Genomic DNA, 18,837 nt, shown 5'->3' on the forward strand with positions numbered 1-18,837 from the left:
TGTTTTTAAAAATCTTGTTAAAATACTGCTGACTAAAGTTCAGTCACTCTTAAAACTTTATAGATCGTTAAAATTTCTGTTTACTCCAGCTTGGATGGAGATGTAGGCTACACTATTTTAGATGTAACTAACTCTTGTTCCTTGAAGACCAATGAAAATCAGACCTGAGATTTAGTTTAGAGATTAGCTTTTCCAGTAGACAGTCTGGAAACTTACATTTGGCCTCAAAGAATTCACAACCATTTATTTTTCAGTTCATCTCCCTGTTTGTCTAATGTGGACCAAAAATCAAGTAGACAGAACTCAACCTTGACCTTAAGATTTTGGTAAGTTCTTGTCCCATCTCTTATGATACATTTTAGTCTAAATAGCTGCTAATCAGCTAATTAGTTGTTACTTTTTAGTCTAACACACTTGTTATCTACACAATCAATGTAGTTTATTTTCCATTTCATTCATCTGCATACCCTGACCACACTGCACACATGCAGATTTATTTGCAGGTCCCATTCTGGATGAACCAAGTCCTTGAAAAACAAAGCCTTTGAAAATTATGGATTAATTTATTTGTATTGTATGAATATTGGCAATTCATGTTGCATTGTGTGTAGGGATCTTGGATTCTTTGGACAACCTAATAAGAGCTTTTCTGTAGCAGGTCCTGAGGATGTAACCACCTAAGGGAAAGGGACTCATCATATGACAATAAATGTATTCATTCTGACTTCCACTATGTTGTGGATATTTATGTTTTTTGCTCCATGCGCATAATTATACTTTGGTTTGTTTTCTCTTATTTTCCAGTACTGTCACAGTATACTGGGCTCCATCTATACACAGTTCTGCCCAGGGCAGCACTTAAGCACATTCACAACCTGCAGCATGTGAATTGCCTCAAGAAACATAAGCTAGTAGTATAGCTTAGCTATAATGAGTTTTTCTGATCAGAGGGTTTAAATATTGAAATAGGTAGTAGTATCAGGTAATTTTCTTTGGACTTCCCCTGTCTCAGTACAAGTTTTACAGGGCTATTATTTTTAGGTGCTGTCTGTATGCAAGGCTGACAAACTCCAATGATTTTCCCATGCTAAGTCACCTTCCTGGTCAATGCGCTGTGTTGCTGCTTCAGGTTTCAGGGATGGCTAAAATAAGAGAGAAATCTTCAGCAACTCCGAGGTCAAAAAGATCTCCACTGGAATTTCTGTAACATTGAACATGCCCTCTTGATGCTGCCATTCTCTATGGAAACCTTTTAGAAGCTTTGTACAGTAAATGTGTGACTCACATACAGTCTATAAGTCATCAGTTTCAAAGGGTGTGCTTTTCAGTCCAAAAGCTGCATAAATACATCATGGCTTTTTTTTTTTTTTTTTTTTTTTTTTTTTTTTTTTNTTTTTTTTTTCTTTTTTTTTTTATAGGATTACTTTAGAACAAACACATTGTGTTACGATTGGTAATTAAATCAATAAATCTCTAAAACAATTCACAGCTTTGTGATTTATTTCAATGGTCAGTGCAACATCTTGTGTTCACATTGTGCTCTTTGAAAATTATATATGGCTATGTTGACAACTTAATTTTTTCCATGTGATCTCTTTCTCACTTCCTAATGAGACTGAAAACTACATATAGCTCAGCTATTTTTCATAACGCACTTTCTGGAGTACTTTGCACTTACGTTTTATATCAGCTTATATTTCCAGTAATGAATTAGCACTTCAGCCCAGAAAATTCTCTAACAAAAGCCTAAACATACATCTATTTTCCCAAGATTCACAAATAACACATGTAAATCTGCACAAAATACATGCATGTTCATAAAGGAGAAGGAGGGAAAGTATCAAGACATTTGGATCTTCAATTCAGACAAACATGCAGAAGTCTAGATGTTTATTCAAAGTCTATCCAAACGTATCCAAAATGCTTGGCTTTGAAAATCAATCGGAAATCTTGCAAGGTCAAACTTTCTCATGAGATTACTTCTAATACCTCTTCAGCCTCGTTCAGGCCAGTAAAAATACCACAGAATACTCTCTTGTCCACTTCTGCTCCCAGCTGAAAATGGAAACGATGAGGAATGTGAAAATTAAACAATTAATCAATTTTTTTCCCCCAACCCTCAGGAAAACGCTTGCTTTGGTTCAAATTTTTTGCAAGGTTTCAGGTTTGCTCCATTTATGAAAACTAGTTCTCTGAGCCCACTTCTGTATGTGACTTGCACTCATTTCTTGTGGTCAGAGCTCCTGTTAACTGTAACGGGCTAATAGCAGGTCCATAGTCTTTCAGTCTCCGAATGCAGTTTTTACTAGGATGTTTCTATCCTTACATGCAACCACATTCCCACTTTATTCCCACTTCCTGCTATTATGGGATAGGTTTTTCAACAGCTCTCCTGACAAGTAAAGAAAACATTGCTGTATAAATCCATTTTAACTGTGCAGGGGCCTATTGAAGCCTATAGCTTACACAAATAAATAGAGCTAATACGAGATTTAATGTGATGCAGAAACATTGTGCAAGAACTTTGCATATCAATACACCCAACACAGTTCGCCCTTAGTGATGATACTCTGAAACATTATCTTCCGCTGAGACAAAATGCCAGTTACACTTTTGCCATCATCATTAATAGATCGTCTTCAAAATAGGTGTCCTTTTGCAATTCTTTCCAGTCCCTATAGCTTAGAATCTAATTCTTAGGCAAACAAATAACATTTAGATTATTTATTAAACAGTATTTCCTAAAGCATTGGAAACTGTTACTTGCATGAAAACAAACAACACTGTAATACATGAAATAAAAGAAGCATCAGCATGCAAATACAAATGCCATTCACCACTTTAATCTGAATCTTTTGGTAGCACTAAATAGATTTCAAATGAAAATCCCTCCTTCTTCTCCATTTTCCTTTACACTGGTAAGTGAAATGTCATGGAAATCATTCCAAAAAGTTTTGCCAAAATGCTTTGTGACTGAAATAAACAAACTCTTTTTGACCATTTCACAAGAAAGGAAATTAGAGCCATGAAATAGCATAAATTACATTATAGTATTGTGTTTTTTTCTTTGTCAAGAGGCTGGTGATGCAATAGATAAAAAGTCTGAAATAACTAAGGAAAAATAATGCAGTTGCAAGCAGATTTATATTGTTTTCATTTTCTTCAAAAATGTATCAGAGAATGTTAAGTTTTCATTTGTAAGGTTGTCCCTATAACAACATGTAAAACATAACTAGTTTCTAATGCCTACTATATTTATTTTCTCACTTTGAAATGGTGTCATAAATGGTTGTATATTTGCCAGTCACCTTGCTTTGTTCGGAGCACCACTCTTTACTTTGTCTGGAGTCTGATGATTGAGTTTTCTACTGTATTATGTATCTCTTATAGAAAAGCGTTCATGCAGTGTAAGAAGGAAGGAAATGAAAAGAACTTATCCCAAAAAGAAACCTTCACTTTTACATGAGGTCAGCAGACCAGAAGGTGTTTTGGACACACATGATGCAATTAAAGTGACTCATCATAATGAAGTCAGTGGCTGGAATGAAACAAGTAACTTTACTGGGATTAGTCCCAGTTGCTTTTCATTTCAGCTCCTGAATTTCAGCTGCAACAAATTATTCCTGTATAGACAAGGGAATAAAGTTATGGGGGGAAAATTAAGAGATTATATTATTTTAGCAGTCAAGAGAACTGTCCGTCATTTGTCTGAAGAGTTATATAGGTGTGTTTCTCTAATATTTGCAAAATCGTCGGTTTATTTCTTAATGATGTGCTTACCTTATGTATTTTTTTCCTCTGTTCCAAACTTAACACTAAATGGCAATAACTCTTTCATCTTCTGAAGCAGGAAATATTCAGCCAGGTTTCAGTTTAAGTCAGGAAGACCAGTGAGGACTTATAATACAGTAATAATACTGTGTATTTTCCTTGCACACTAATTCAAGCTCATGCTTTCTAGACCAAATGGGGTGGCTTTTAGCTATTTTAGGCTATATTCATGCTAGTAAAATGGTGACAGCCAGGACACAGGCATGAATAATTTCTCAGGATCGTCTGTTTAATTTTACTGAATGGTCCCTGCCTTTGGCATGAGCCAACTAATACTCTCCCCAATAGTGCTAAAGGATGATCTACAGCATAGCACAGGGCAGAGACTACTCCCAGGAGGACCATGAACAAGGTTATCATGTTTGGAGGCGCAAATACATTTAGCAGTCAGAAGGAATGCCATGGCACTGGTCCCAAAGACTCTTCTCTCCACTGTAGGGTTTAGCTGTCCACAGATAGGGCAGAGAGGGAGATGCATCTCCTGGGGATGCAGTGGTCATTGTAATCAAAGACAGAACTTGAGTTGCCATGAAGTATGACAGATCTTGGAAAATTACATTCTTCATCAATAAAGACAAAGATATATCTGAATTTGGCTTGCTCAGAAGAGCACCAGGCCCTTTATATGTCATTTGTCTGAATGAAAAACATATGAAAAAAAATGAGTTTCATATCTTTCCTCATGCACAAGAAAACAAATTCAGTCATGGTAGACCATTTTTGAACTGATGAGATTAGGTTTTATTGAAAATGAATTATAATTCTGATATTAGTTTTATTCTTAGAACTAAGCAGTATCTGCACAGATGAGAATGCAATTACATGGGACAGCAAATAATAAGGTGAATTTTCCTTGAAAATTGATAATGAAAAGTGCCAGGTTTATAGCACTGGAAAAGGAAGACATCACATTTACGTAAGGTAAGCCACTGGCAAGAGTGTAAGTAACTTTATTACAGATTTTCAAAAGGGCATGAAGGGATCACTCAGATATAGAAGAAAAACAGGTCTTTGCATTATTTGCATTTTTCCTTTTTTTTTTTTTCACAGCTTCTTCATTGAGAGTTCTTACTGATCTCTAAATGAATGTGCAGAAATGTAGGACAAAGTAGATGACAGAAACATTTGTGCACACAATTTCCAGAGCCACCCAGCAATGGAACAGCAAAGGAGCTGTTTCCCCTAAACCAATGGATCTCCCAGTATCCAGTATTCAAAGAGCTGCACCAAAAAGAGAAACTATGAGAACTCAAAAAATAGTTCTCTGGTCAGATTATATGCAGGTGTCCCGCCACCAGGAGACATCCCACCTAATTCCAGCTTCCCTTCCTTACTCTTCTTAGGAGTCTGCATCACGAAGGTGGGAAGCAACTCGGAGAATCTCAGCATCTATCAGCTACTAAGAGTTTAAGCAATAGCAAAAGTGGACAACTCAATTCTATTTCACACTATTTCACATTAATCTCTCCTCAAACAAGAGGCGCAGAAGGAAAGGTACCAAAGAAAATGAGGATGGAGCTGCAGGGAAAGGCCCAGGCTCTGGTAGCGGAGTTGATCCTCTTGTCTCTGTGTAGTAGAGCAGGGCAACCTGGGTCTGCTGAGAACTGTACTGGATCACTTCAGGAGCACTGAATTTCTGTGGTGTGAAAGCAGCACACACAACTTGGGAACTGGACTAAAATCAACTGCATACTTGACTGGATAAGATCAATGATAAATTTCCAAATTTGGTAGCTAGATTTTACAGAAGTATGACTCTTGCATGTGCCGAGAAGAGAAGATTTAAAGTGAAATGGAATACAGTGTGGTAGGAAGGAATTCCAAATGGCTGCCACTAATAAAAACACCATTAGATTCTGTTGTCTAAGCAGAAGCTTTCAGTTTCCCAGGGTATAAATAGAGTTGGTGAAGTTCTGTGTCAACACAAGGGCAAAAATGGTTTAAGGTAAATTAATATAAAGGCCATAGCTCAGTGCCAGCCATTTCAAATCAGCCTCTCTTGACTACATATCAAATGTATGCAAACTGCTCCGGTTTCAGGCTTATTGGGTTGCGATTTTCCAGTGCTCTGTGCTGCTTGATCAGGAACATGTGAAGCCATAGAAGTGTCAAAGGATATCATTGGCAATATCCCAGTAGCAAATCTTTCCTCTTTTCTTGCACGGTCCATTTAATTGAACATTCATATCGGTGGCAGATTCATTGCAAAGCACATTTTTCATTTTTATTTCCTTCTTATGAAAGCTGTAAAGTTATATGCTTGAAAGACTTCAACTAATATATATATATATATGTGAAAATGGGTAACATTTACGTTTCTTAAGCACGGGGTGGAGTAAGTGGTTCAAATTGTGAATATCCTTGGATTTGATGCATTTTTACTAGCATTTCTACTTACAAGCTATTAACAGATGTCTGAGTTAAAGTGCATTTCTGAAAGACTAATTCAAAATATCTGCTACCCTTATGAATCTGAGCTATCTATTATTTAATGCCAAACGGAGGGCATCTTAACTACCTGAAAGATCCAGAAACTTTCTCCCACCAACAGGTGCTTAGAACTTTGACACTATTTGAAGTGGCCCAAACTGATTTAAAAAAAAAAAAAGAAAAAAGAAAAGAAATCAGGGCCAAACCTGAGTCCCAGCTTTTTATGGAAGGAAAACTCTCATTGACGTCAATGGGAGTTTTGCCTAACTACAAAATAAAGGAACTGGCCTCTGAAGATATCTCCAAAGGGGGCTTCACTCACAGCACACAGCTGGATCTCATGAGCCAGATCTCCAGAATTACGTTATTCTTCCCCCATCCTGTGAATGTAGTACCACAGCCAAACTAAGAATAATACCTCTGCTTCAGGAAGTGAGGTTAAAATGTGCGCCACACATCCTGAATGTACATGCAGAGATTACAATCATGTCATTGTTCTCAGAAGGAAAGCTGTAGTAACAGGCCACCATGCTTGCTACGGTGAAACTAAGGGAACTCACAACAGGGTCATCAAAGGAATATAGCACTACAGAAGTTGAATGAATGAAAAGACCTATGGGTAAATCCAGAAAGGAGTTAAGCCGCTGAGAAAAGTTTGTGTGGGAGTGTATTTTGTGCTTTTTTTATGATTCAGTTCATTTTATCCAGTGACTTTTTGATACAACAAACAGAAGCAATTATCTGAAAAAAAGAGTTCTCTCTGAAAAAAGAGATCCTCTCTCAAGAAACTGCCCAGATATCCCTCTTTTTCTCCAACTCATTGAGTCTTTGCTCCTTTATTGCATTTAGTCTTACAAAATGCACAAAGATCTGCACAGAAATGCACAAAGATTTCCCCAGATTCTGCCACAGCCAAGGATTAACACAAATGATTAAGTGGAAGATCCGAATTTGAATGTCCTCAAGATGAGGAAGGACTGAATCTAGATTTTTCACAGTTCCAGGCTGCAGCATCATGTTTTTATATTTCTCTGTGGAGGAGGATAGTGAGTGTTTTCTTATGCTATAGTTCCCTATTGAAAGTTGCAGCCGCAGACACTTTCTATGTGGAATGCCTTTCTCTGTACCTTCTGAGTAGATCCTGCTTAAGCGATAAAGCTGCTCTGTGTACTTTGGTGAGGAAATACCTGCCTTCTGAATCCCAGCTGAGCTTGTGCATAACATCTGTCTTGGGCTAATTAGCCTAACTGGGGCAGTTTTCTCCCACACGTTTGATTTGAAGACCTCATCATTCCCCAACCCACAGAATTATGCTGGGTTCCAAGGGGCTTTTTGTCAGCAGCCTAACCAAAACTGAACTTTGTCACCAGTGCAGCTGTGAAAACTTGCTTTTTATATTGTCTCTAGACACTTTCCAGACAGGAAAAAAACAAGAGGACTAAGTCCATGTATATACTATTTAATAATTTTTCCTTCACACATTACCAATGCAAGTGCTCAACCACTTGCTTCTGTTATTGCCAAGCTTTGCATGATGCTACAAAACAGCTGTCCCAGCCACTGCATCTGAAAGTGACTTCACTTTTTATCACCATATTTTTTTTCCAGTGTTTCCTCTAGTTTGTATGGGCTCCAAGATTCCTTATACAGTGACTATCACATGACTTTTTTTTTTTTTTTTTTTTTTTTCCGCAATACCCCCAGCACAGGTCCTAGAATGCAAATGTGGGCTCTGGGCAAAGAAATCTGCACACTGCCGTTTCAGTGAGCAAAGCCTTGGATACTGGCTATGGAGAATGCACCCCTGCTTGAGCAATGAGACTTCTGAATAATGCCATATGCCTTCTTTTTTTTTCTTGATCTTCACTTCTTTTGGCATCTGCAGCTACCAGAGTATTAAAATATCTACGGAAAAGTATGTACCAAAAGTATGTAAGGAGATGAAAAGCAAGTAGAGGTCCCTTCCAACCTTGAATATTCTGTGATTCTGTGAAAGTAGTCTTTGAAAGGTCATTGAAAATTCACCCTGAAAATATAAGTACATAAATCTCAGGATGTGCATCAGAAATAACCTATCACTGTGAGTCAGAAATACTGTTAGGGGCTTCTGAGTCCCTATTTTTCAGTCCTGTCCTGTTTGGAGTAGCCAGAGTTGACATTTGCTGAACTGTTCTCAAGTTGTGTATGATACAAATCCATCGATCCACTGGCATTCTTCCATACAGCCATGTGCCAGTGAGATACCTGAGAACTACCTCTTTGAAGACCTCAATGCTCAATCTCAGTGTTCAGGAAGTATCATACGGATTAATGAAAGACACAACAGCTGAACGTGCTGCTATCACAGTAAGGCTATCTCCACATAACTGTGCTCGCATTACTACGCTCAGCATCACTGTCAGGCCATCCTTTTAGAGAAATACAACTAGATGAAATGTTCTGGTCAGCAGCAAGGCAGGACTCTACTGAAACTCACAGCAATAGGAACTACGGAGCTGAGAATGGTGAGGAATTAGGAGAGAAGTAGCCTAAAAGAGAAGTTAATTACTCTGTGCTCTCTTGGGACATATTTGGGGCTGTTATCAGGAATAACAGATACTTTCATGTAAAGGTATGAGAAAGGTACCTGCCTCAGTCAGTTTATACATATTATACATGAAGTGCACGCTTTACTCAGGTAACAGCCTCTTCCATCCATTATCCTGAAAAAAAATGCATTTTTTTAAACTATGGCCTGATTTTTCATCATCTATTGATAAGTTCTCAACAAGTTCACAGGTTTAAAATTAGTTCCCAGCTAATGCCATGAACCTGCCAAAAAGAAACAGCAATACCCAGAGTTATGTTTTGAAAGTTCATGCAGAAAGCCCTTCCCATGAAATGGCCATGACAAGAGCTGCCAGCTCATGCGATCAACGTGCTCTTCTGAAGCTGAAGAAACATTTCCCCTTCGCCAGAGTTGTTTCACAACATACTTCCCCTTCCAGGAAAAAGACCCTGCCAGTCTTCTGGAGTCGGTGAACCTATTCTGCAGCAGGGCTGGGTGCCAGCCAGAAAACAATTGTCTTCAGAGGACTATGGGTAATGCCTCGCTAATTAACTATAATGGTAACCTGGTAATAGTTAATAGAGGGTTAGGCATTGCTTTCCCGTCCGTCAGATGTTATCCGTTCAAGGAGAAAAATATTTGTAAGGTGATTTCATTTATGGCTTCAACATATTTTAATGAACAATCTTTGTTCTCCCACAAATGGCATTGTGTTGGATAACAGAGTTGACAAGGTTTCATAAATCCTTTTCCAAGTTAGTTTAATTGCAGTTCAATATTCTTTTGTTTCTATTAACCCAGGTAAATAAATAGAGTGAACTAGCAATTTTGAACTGTGATCTATGGCATGGTCCCCAATGTACTGGCGCACATGGAATTTTTGCAGATCACAAATCTGCAAGAAACATGTCTATGTCTTCCAACAAAATGTCATCAAACCTCTGAAGGAATCCATATTTATATTTTGCATGGTGCACTACAGTTTCACATTAGAAGCAGACAGAATCTAAAGCAGCAGGCTAGAAATAGGGGGAGAGGGCAGATTCCTCCTTTGAATCTTTCTCTTTCCAAGTACTAGAATTGCAATCCACTTAAACTAATTTACTGTATGATGAAAGCAATTATCTTCCCTTTACATTCCTTCCAGGACACAGAATCACATATCCTAACTTTTTTATTAACACAGAATCCAAGAATGGTTGGGGTTGGAAGGGACCTCTAGAGATCATCCAGTCCAACCCCCTGCTGCAGCAGGGACACCCAGAGCACGGGGCACAGGGCGGCATCCAGGCGGGTTTGGAAGATCTCCAGAGAAGGAGACTCCACAGCCTCCCTGGGCAGCCTGTGCCAGGGCTCTGTCACCCTCACAGGAAAGAAGTTCCTCCTCACATGGAGATGTGTTTTAATATAAAAAGATATTCCATATCTCTCCCTCATTATGTGGTACCCTAGTTCTCTACTAACATCATGCTCATTTTCTCATTCTGTAGTGTAAATCTGTTGTACTCAGTAACTGGCAATACATCACACCATAAAATTTAAGAGATTTAATCACAGAAAAATGCAAAAATTTAACTGTTAAAGGATAAACTAATTGAAATATGCAAAGCAAAGAATATGCTTAGGAGGTCAGTTTTTATAGGAGACCCTCTTTCTTGTCCTGTACTAGTGTGTCCTGGAGCTTATTTTCATTCGCATTTAGACAGGATCTAAATAAACAAGAAGGCAACAGTAGTAAGAAGATCATTCCACATAAAGCAGAGTAGCCATAATTAAAATAAATGTAGAAGGAAAAGGCAGAAGAATTTCAGAGTAAAATGGAAATGGAATTTGAAATTTGGTATTGACAAGTGCAAAGCAATACACACAGAAAAAAAATAAGTACCTTACTTCATTCATTTACTTACTCTCGCTGTTCAGGAAAACAGTTCTGGGATGATGGTGAATAACAACATAAATATGATAGTTTAATATCCGGTTTTGCTGAAAGGACAACTAGAATATTTGACAGTATTAGGAAAGTAGTTGAGAACTACTCAATATAGATCAATATAGATCTATGAGGTACCAACATGCTAAGTACAACATGCAGTTCTGCTTCACAGAGGACATAACAGAATTAGATAAAGTTTAGAGAAAAGTATCAGAATGACTGGATTAAAAGTATTTTCATGCATGGGCAGATTAATATCTAGAACATTATTAAAGTCCTGGAGAAGAATCCTGAAGCTTCAATGGAGGGTATGATGCTGAGGGCTAGTGGAGTACATTTATTTACTATCTAAACAAACGCGTGCAAGACCAATAACTACAATAGGCAATGATCCAGGCAAAATTTCTAGTTCAGGGAGACTAATCTGCTGACAGACAGAAGCTGGGAGAGCATAATAGAGAAAAATAACTCAATACTTGACTTGATCTTCCATTATTCTTTAAGCATGTTGTCTCAGTCATTGCTGGATACCAAATTAGCTGGCCTAGCCTTATGCTGTAGTTTATACGTTCTTATGATCTAGTTGGGTGAAATTCCTCTCATTCTCCCTACAGTATCTACAGTGCAGACATCTACATCTGAATTTGTCACCAGAGACTCTCACTGTGGAAAGACTTGGGCATTTTTAGGACATGTTTCATCCAAACTAGTTTAGACACCTACCTCATGAGATGACTCACACTCTGCAAATGTCTGTTTCTCTCCACTGACTACAAAGCAAGCCAAGAGCAATTATGTTTATTGTAGTTGTTTATATTCAGTCAGATTAATTTCATCTACTTTCTCTATTATTTTTTCTCAGCTACCATTGGAATAAAAATGGTTAGTAATACAGCAGAGTGGAAACAATGCCAGTTTAACATTGAAGGTGCACATTCATGATGTGTAACCAAACCACATTCTGCAATATGATTTCCAGGGATTCAGAAGCAAGGCAAATGGGCTCATGTGGCAATTCAAATCTGCAGCTACTGTCTGCACTACCCTCCAGAGAAAGTTATTTGCTGCACCTGGCATACATACCTGTACCAGGTATGTATGGTACAACGAAATGGTTCTTAGGATTACTCAGTTCTCAGGGGAAGGATAAAAAAGAGTCCACTGAGGCAGTCAGCCAATTACAAGCTGAACTTTATATCATAGAATCATAAAATCCTTAAGGTTGGAAGAAATCCTCCAGTCCAACCCCCCTGCACATACAGGGTCACCTAGACCACGTGGCACAGGGCTGCGTCCAAGAGGGTTTTAAAGATCTCCAGAGAAGAAGACTCCACAACCTCTCTGGGCAGCCTGTGCCAGGGCTCTGTCACCCTCACTGTCAAGAAGTGTTTCCTTAAGTTCCTGTGGAGCTTTTGGCACTTCAGCTTGTGACCATTTCCTCTAGTCCTATCGCTGTCCACCACTGAAAAGAGGCCGCCCCCTCCTCCTCACTGCCTCCCTTGAGGTATTTATACACGCTGATCAGGTCCCCCCTCAGCCTCCTCTTCTCCAGGCTGAACAGGCCCAGCTCCCTCAGCTTTTGCTCTTAGGACAGATGTTCCAGGCCCCTGATCATCCTCGTAACCCTGCACTGGACTCTCTCCAGCAGCTCCACATCCCTCTTGCCCTGGGGAGCCCAGAACTGGACACAGTCTCCAGATGTGGCCTCACTAGGGCTGTGTATAGGGGGATGATCACCTCCCTCAACTTGCTGGAGACGCTCTTCTTAATGCACCCCAGGATCCCGTTGGCCTTCTTGGCCACCAGGGCACACTGCTGCCTCATGGTCAACTTGGCGTCCACCATGACGCCCAAGTCCCTCTCAACAGAGCTGCTCTCCAGAAGGTCAGTCCCCAGCCTGTACTGGTGTCTGGGGTTATTCCCCTCCAGGTGCAGGGCCTTGCACTTGCCTTTGTTGAATTTCATAAGGTTTCTCATCACCCAGTTGTCCAGTCTGTCTAGGTCCCTCTGGATGGCAGTGCAGCCCTCTGGAGTATCAGCTACTCCTCCCAGTTGCGTATCATCAGCAAACTTGCTGAGGGAGCACTCCGTCCCTTCATCTAGGTCACTAGTGAATAAATAGAACAGGGCTGGACTGAGGACTGACCCCTGGGGGACACCGCTAAATACAGGTCTCTAACTAGACTCTGCGCCACTGATCACCACCCTCTGAGTTCTACCATCCAATCAGCTCTCAATTCATCTCACCATCCACTCATCTATCCCACACTTCTGGAGCTTGCCCAGGAGGATGTTGTGAGGGATGGTGTCAAAATCCTTGCTCAAATCCAGATAGATGACATCCACCGCTCTGCCCTCATCTATCTAGCTAGTCATTCCATCATAGAAGGTTATCGGGTTAGTCAAGCATGATTTCCCCTTGATGAATCCACTACTCCTGAGCACCTTCTTGTCCTCCATGTGTTTGAAGACAACAGCCGGGATGAGCTGTTCCATCACTTTTCCAGGGATGGAGGTGAGGCTCACCGGCCCGTACCTGCCTGGGTCCTCCTTCCTGCCATTTTTGAAGACCAGCATGACATTGACTTTCATCCAGTCCTCCGGCACCTCCCCCATTCTCCAGGACCTTTCAAAGATGGTGGAGAGCGGTTTCATTATAACATCTGCCAGCTCACGTAGCATTCCTGGGTGCATCCCATCAGGGCCCATGGATTTGTGGGTATCAAGTTTCGCTAAGTGCTCTCTGACCCAACCTTCCTCTACCCAGGGCAAGTCTTCCTCTCTCCAGGCTTCTTCTCTTGTCCCTAGGGTCTGGGATTCCAGGTGGCTGCCCTTGGTAAACACTGAAGCAAAGGCGGCACTCAGCAACTCAGCTTTTTCTGTGCCTTTCATAGCCAGGGCACACACACCATTCACCAGTGGACCCACATTTTCCCTAATCTTCCTTTTGCCATTGATAAATTTGAAGAAGTTCTTCTTGTTATTTTTAACAGATTTAGTTCCAAATGTGCATTAGCTTTCCTCATCGCATCCCTGCATTCCCTGACAACATTCTTGTATTTCTCCCAAGGGGTCTCTCCTTTTTTTCCACATTCTGTATACTGCCCTCTTCCATTTGAGTTTTGCCAGGAGCTCCCTGCTCATCCATGCAGGCTTCCTGCCCTCTCTGCCTGACTTCTTACTCATAGGGATGCACCAATCCTCAGCATGGAGGAAGTGCTGTCTGAATACCAACAAGATCTCCTGGGCCCCCCTTCCTTCTAGAGCCCTAGCTCATAGATTTCTTCCAAGTAGGTCACTGAAGAGGCCAAAGTGGTCCCTCCTGAAGTCCATGGTTGCAAAGCCTGCTTCCTCCTTACTGGATCCTGAGCTCCACCAGCTCATGATTGCTGCAGCCAAGGCTGCACCCCTCCTTCACATCTCCGGTAAGTTCCTCTCTATTTGTCCATACGAGGTCCAGTAACCCACTCCTCCTCGTTGGCTCCTCCACAACCTTTGTCAAAAAGTTACCAACACACTGCAGAAACCGCCAGGACTGTTTGTGCCTTGCTGTGTTGTCTTTCCAGCTCATATCAGGGTAGTTGAAGTCTCCCATGAGGACCAGGGCCTGTGACCATGAGGCAACTTCCAGCTGCCTGTAGAAGGCCTCATCAGCTTCCTCATCCCGGTCAGGTAGCCTGTAGCGGACACCCACCACAGTGTCTCCCACACTAGCCTGCCCTTTAAGCCTTACCCGTAAAGTCTCAATTCACTCATCATCCACTCCCAGGCTGAGCTCCATGCATTCCAGTTGCTCTCTCACCTACAGAGTAACTCCACCACCTCGCCTTCCCAGCCTGTCCTTCCTAAAGAGCACATAGCCTTCCATGAGAGCATTCCAGTCATGTGAGCTATCCCACCATGTCTCTGTAATTCCAATGAGATCATGATGCTGGGCCACACACAGATCTCCAGTTCCTCCTGTTTATTCCCCAGGAATTTAAGGCAGGTTTCCTGGAAGGGGTGAAAGAGGATCCTCTGTAATCATTTCCTATACTGACTTACCCACTACCATACTCCCACTGTACATTGCATGTAAATGTACATATGTACATTGCACGTTAAATACAGACACATTACGAGGTTGTTGTACTATCAACATATGCAGTTACTCTCCTGGGATTTGTTTTTCACATATGCAACATTATTTGCATCTATATGGTTAATACACAGGCAAAGAAATGGTTCTATTATATTTTAATGTAGTTATATAAATACAAACAACCAAAACATCACTAGTGGTAGTCTAATCTGTTTTCAACCAAAACACTCCATTTAAAATTGACAGGATTCTGCTCAAAACATACAAAAAGATCAGGTCCACAGCATTTCTACCTGAAATGCTGGTTCAAATTTTTCTTGTGCCTGCATTCAAGGCGAAAAGGATGTGCTATTTCTCCTGGATTGGCTTAAAAAGATGAAAAATAAATATTTTTCATGGAATTTTACAGAGTTTTTGGCTTTCCTGAATCACACTGAGACTGGAATTCTCCACCCTTTTGTTTGGGTGGGAGACCCAAATGGAACTAGCTAGCACAAGCTTTGGCAAGCCCAAAGCTTTGGCAACTTATTTTGGCTAAATAGATCAACAGGGTGGAGATAGCCCCTAAAGCTTCAAACTCTTCTTGAAAGTTAAAACATCACCAGCTATTTCTATCAATGTGTAATTGAAAGTCAGGATCTCATGAAGCACATGAAAAACATGGTCTGCCAAAGAGGTCAACCACCCTAAGATTGGAGAGAGGCAGAGAGAAGGGCTTCGCCAGCTGCTGCCCCAAAATAAACTTCAAAAGGAGGAACAAGTAATGATAAGGAGAGTATGCTGGCCTGTTGCATTGGCTGGACAACTAGAAATAAGGATTCTGAGGCAACGGCAGAAAAAGTGTGGCTGAGCACTGTAGACATGTATGATGTGACTCCAGTGTTTATGGAAAGAGGACCACAGCCAAATATTTGGAACTTGGTGAGCACTGTCAGCTGCAAATAGTAGTTATTTCAGCAAGCAAATGGGTTTCATACTAGATTTCTGGACCCTAACTTTCAAGTCTTCTTTCTACTCTTTTTGACTTCTTTGTTGCTTTCGTACTGTTACCTTGCTTCCCTGCCTTCTCCATATTGACCATCTCTTTCTTTACTTTGCACTTTGAGCTTTTTTGGACTCTTTTCCCACCACTTGCACTTTGTAAGACATGTGCCACAAATATTTTCAAATATACGTAAATTGATAAATTTCCAGATGTAAGGAAATAGATGCATACTGGACAGGCTAGCTGTTCTGTGCTTCTTTGGAGCACCCTCCAAAGATCCAAGTAAAACTGATCCTGTATTGTCATTCATCACAAATGCCTCCTAGCTTCTCTTATGAAAGATAACTTTAAGTTCCCTGTATTTCTTCTAACCAAGTCGTGTTATTTTAGTGATGCAGCAAGAATTCTTGGAAATAAAAACACAGTCTTAATTCGTCAAACATCAAGTCTAACTACCTGCTGTTTTAGTTACATATTTTTTGTTAAAAACAGCATTCAGGTATTCAAGTAGCAAATTGTATTAACAAAACAGACAAACACTTTTGAAGTTAAACGTTTCTATTTTAAACTCATTAGCACAGGGAAAAATATAGATCAGCAATGCCTGTGTATAATATATGCACATGTATGTGCATGTAAGAAAACAATAAAAGCAAAAAGGACTAACTATGGGAGGATCCGTTTGTTTAAAAATAGTAAATGACTGAATATCAGTAGAGTTTGGGATGTTCATACTGACTAGGGAATGAAGAAACCAGCATTCCTGGTATTGCATACTTTTAAGACCATTCATTCATCTTAAACTTTTTTTTTTTTTATTTCCTATTAAATTTCCTATTGCTTTTTGGTTATAATCCTGCTGAACTTTTATACAATACAGTATCAGACTTATTTTATTAATCTTGGTTCATTCATTCATGGTTTCATTACTATCACATGCTCAGAATTCTGTATTAGCTGTACATGTTTATATAACAGATTTAGATTTTAAACCCAGCAGTATGAACATGCATACCCTTAAATTATCTAAATTTAAAAAAAAAATCTCTGCACATAAATAGCTGCCTGAGTACATACATCTAAATGTATTCAGTATAATACAACATGAAATGTGGTTAACCCACCAATATATAGGCACATGCCAATTTAGTGTACTGAATACATTTGTACTAATAGTTAGGTTTTCCACTCTAGACAATCTATATTTGGAGATGGTGACAAGAAGGGCTGTCTATAAACTGATTGTAACTCCTTAATGCCAGGGAACTTTGATTTAGTTCTCTCTATTTTACCACTCAGCAGAATCAGCAGAGACTCCAGTGTTGGCCTCTTCCTCAACACCCTTTGAGGGAGTTGCACTGTTCATGCAAAATTGCTCACAGATACTTTAAGGATGCGAAAAAGAAAATACATGAGATGATAGATACCTCCATGCTGCCACAATCCAATCAAATAGAAATTCTTTGCAGTAGGAAAACCTCTACTGATCAGTTCAGTTATTTGAAACTCACATGGTACCAAATGGCCAGAGATGATCCCATGCTAGGTAAAGCATTGTAGACATCTGAAACAGGGACCCTGAATGCATACCTCAATGCAGAGAGCATGATTTTCCCTTTTAGATAATTTTAATTTTTATCTAGAAAAAGTTACCATTTTATTCAGCTTTCTCATATGCATGCCAGTGTATTTACTCTAATACTCTGTCACAATTCTGTATTTAAAGGCTTTGTCAATACTTCTATTAAAAATATTAGTTTTCACAGATTCAAAGCTCATCAGAAATGTTAATTGGATTATGACATTTGTCCTGCATAACTGAATCATAACTGAATGTTAGGAACCTGTTTGCTTTTTAATAACTTCCAAGATGATCCATTTGCAAGTAGCAAAGCTACTCATACAATACAGTCAAGAAAGGCTGCATCTTAGGAAAAAAATATAGCAGATGATTAATGCAAATATATTGTACAATCTCAGACATTTATTAGGTCATAAGTCTTAAAAGTATAAAATTAGATATTTGCCTTACTAATGGCTAAAGATGAAGAAAGTGAAAAAAGTCAGGTTACAAGCTATTAAAAGAGAGAAAGCTCTTCTGATTATTCTTCAGATTATCAACTGGCATAAGCCATTCCAAATACTAAAGTCATTTAAATCACCAGAGGAGCTACCGCTTGATCCATTAAGCTTAATCCAAGTCAGACCGTGTATAATTTCATGTGATCAGGTTTAAAACAAAAATGGAAGAGAGGGGCAGTGCCCTCTGCACTGATTTATATTGAAGGGCAATCAGCCTTGGCATTAGCAAGCATGTTTATGGACAGTGGACACAGCTCTCGCTTGCATCCACATGTGAGGCAGGTGGCATGTTGGGACACTCAACAGGGCAGAGAGTTTCAAGTGAAGTGCCTGTTTCGCCATCTTTTAGTGCAGCACTAGAAAAGAGATGATTCCCTGAGTGGAGGAGAGGGAAAAAAGAGTCAACAGTGAAAATGCAAGAGAAAACGGCATTAAAATGTTTTCCAAGCAAACAGAAAGACCAGAGTATTTTTCTGGTACCATCCAGGTCATTTGTTTTGTGTTCTAAGGACTGCCATCAAAAAAAGTGAGAAATGGCCATCTCCCAAACTTAATTATGATATTAATGAGAGGGTATTTAACATTTTAGGTACTGCTGTTAGTACAATCCATAGGCCTGATTTTCATCCGGTGTCAAACATGCCACCATAGCAAATGCAGTTTTCTGATGTCCTTCTCAGGAGTAAGTTGGACAAATGCTGAGCAGATTTCAGCTTGTCCAGAAGCTGGACAAACGCTGAGCAGTTGGACAAATGCAAGAGCTCAGATCTGCTTCAGTCTCTGCCACCAGTTTGTTGGGTGGCCCTTACCTGGTTGCTCTTTCTCCATGTAGAAAATATGGACACTGATACTGATTTCCTGTAGAAAGGCCATTAAGCCACTGAAGAAATGTGCATTACAGACAACCAAATACTTACTATTTATCACTTTTATTAGGACATCAAGAC

The sequence above is a fragment of the Nothoprocta perdicaria genome, unplaced genomic scaffold (genome assembly GCF_003342845.1).
Source record: "Nothoprocta perdicaria isolate Ctin4 unplaced genomic scaffold, notPer1 scaffold_240, whole genome shotgun sequence".
Taxonomy (NCBI): Eukaryota; Metazoa; Chordata; class Aves; order Tinamiformes; family Tinamidae; genus Nothoprocta; species Nothoprocta perdicaria.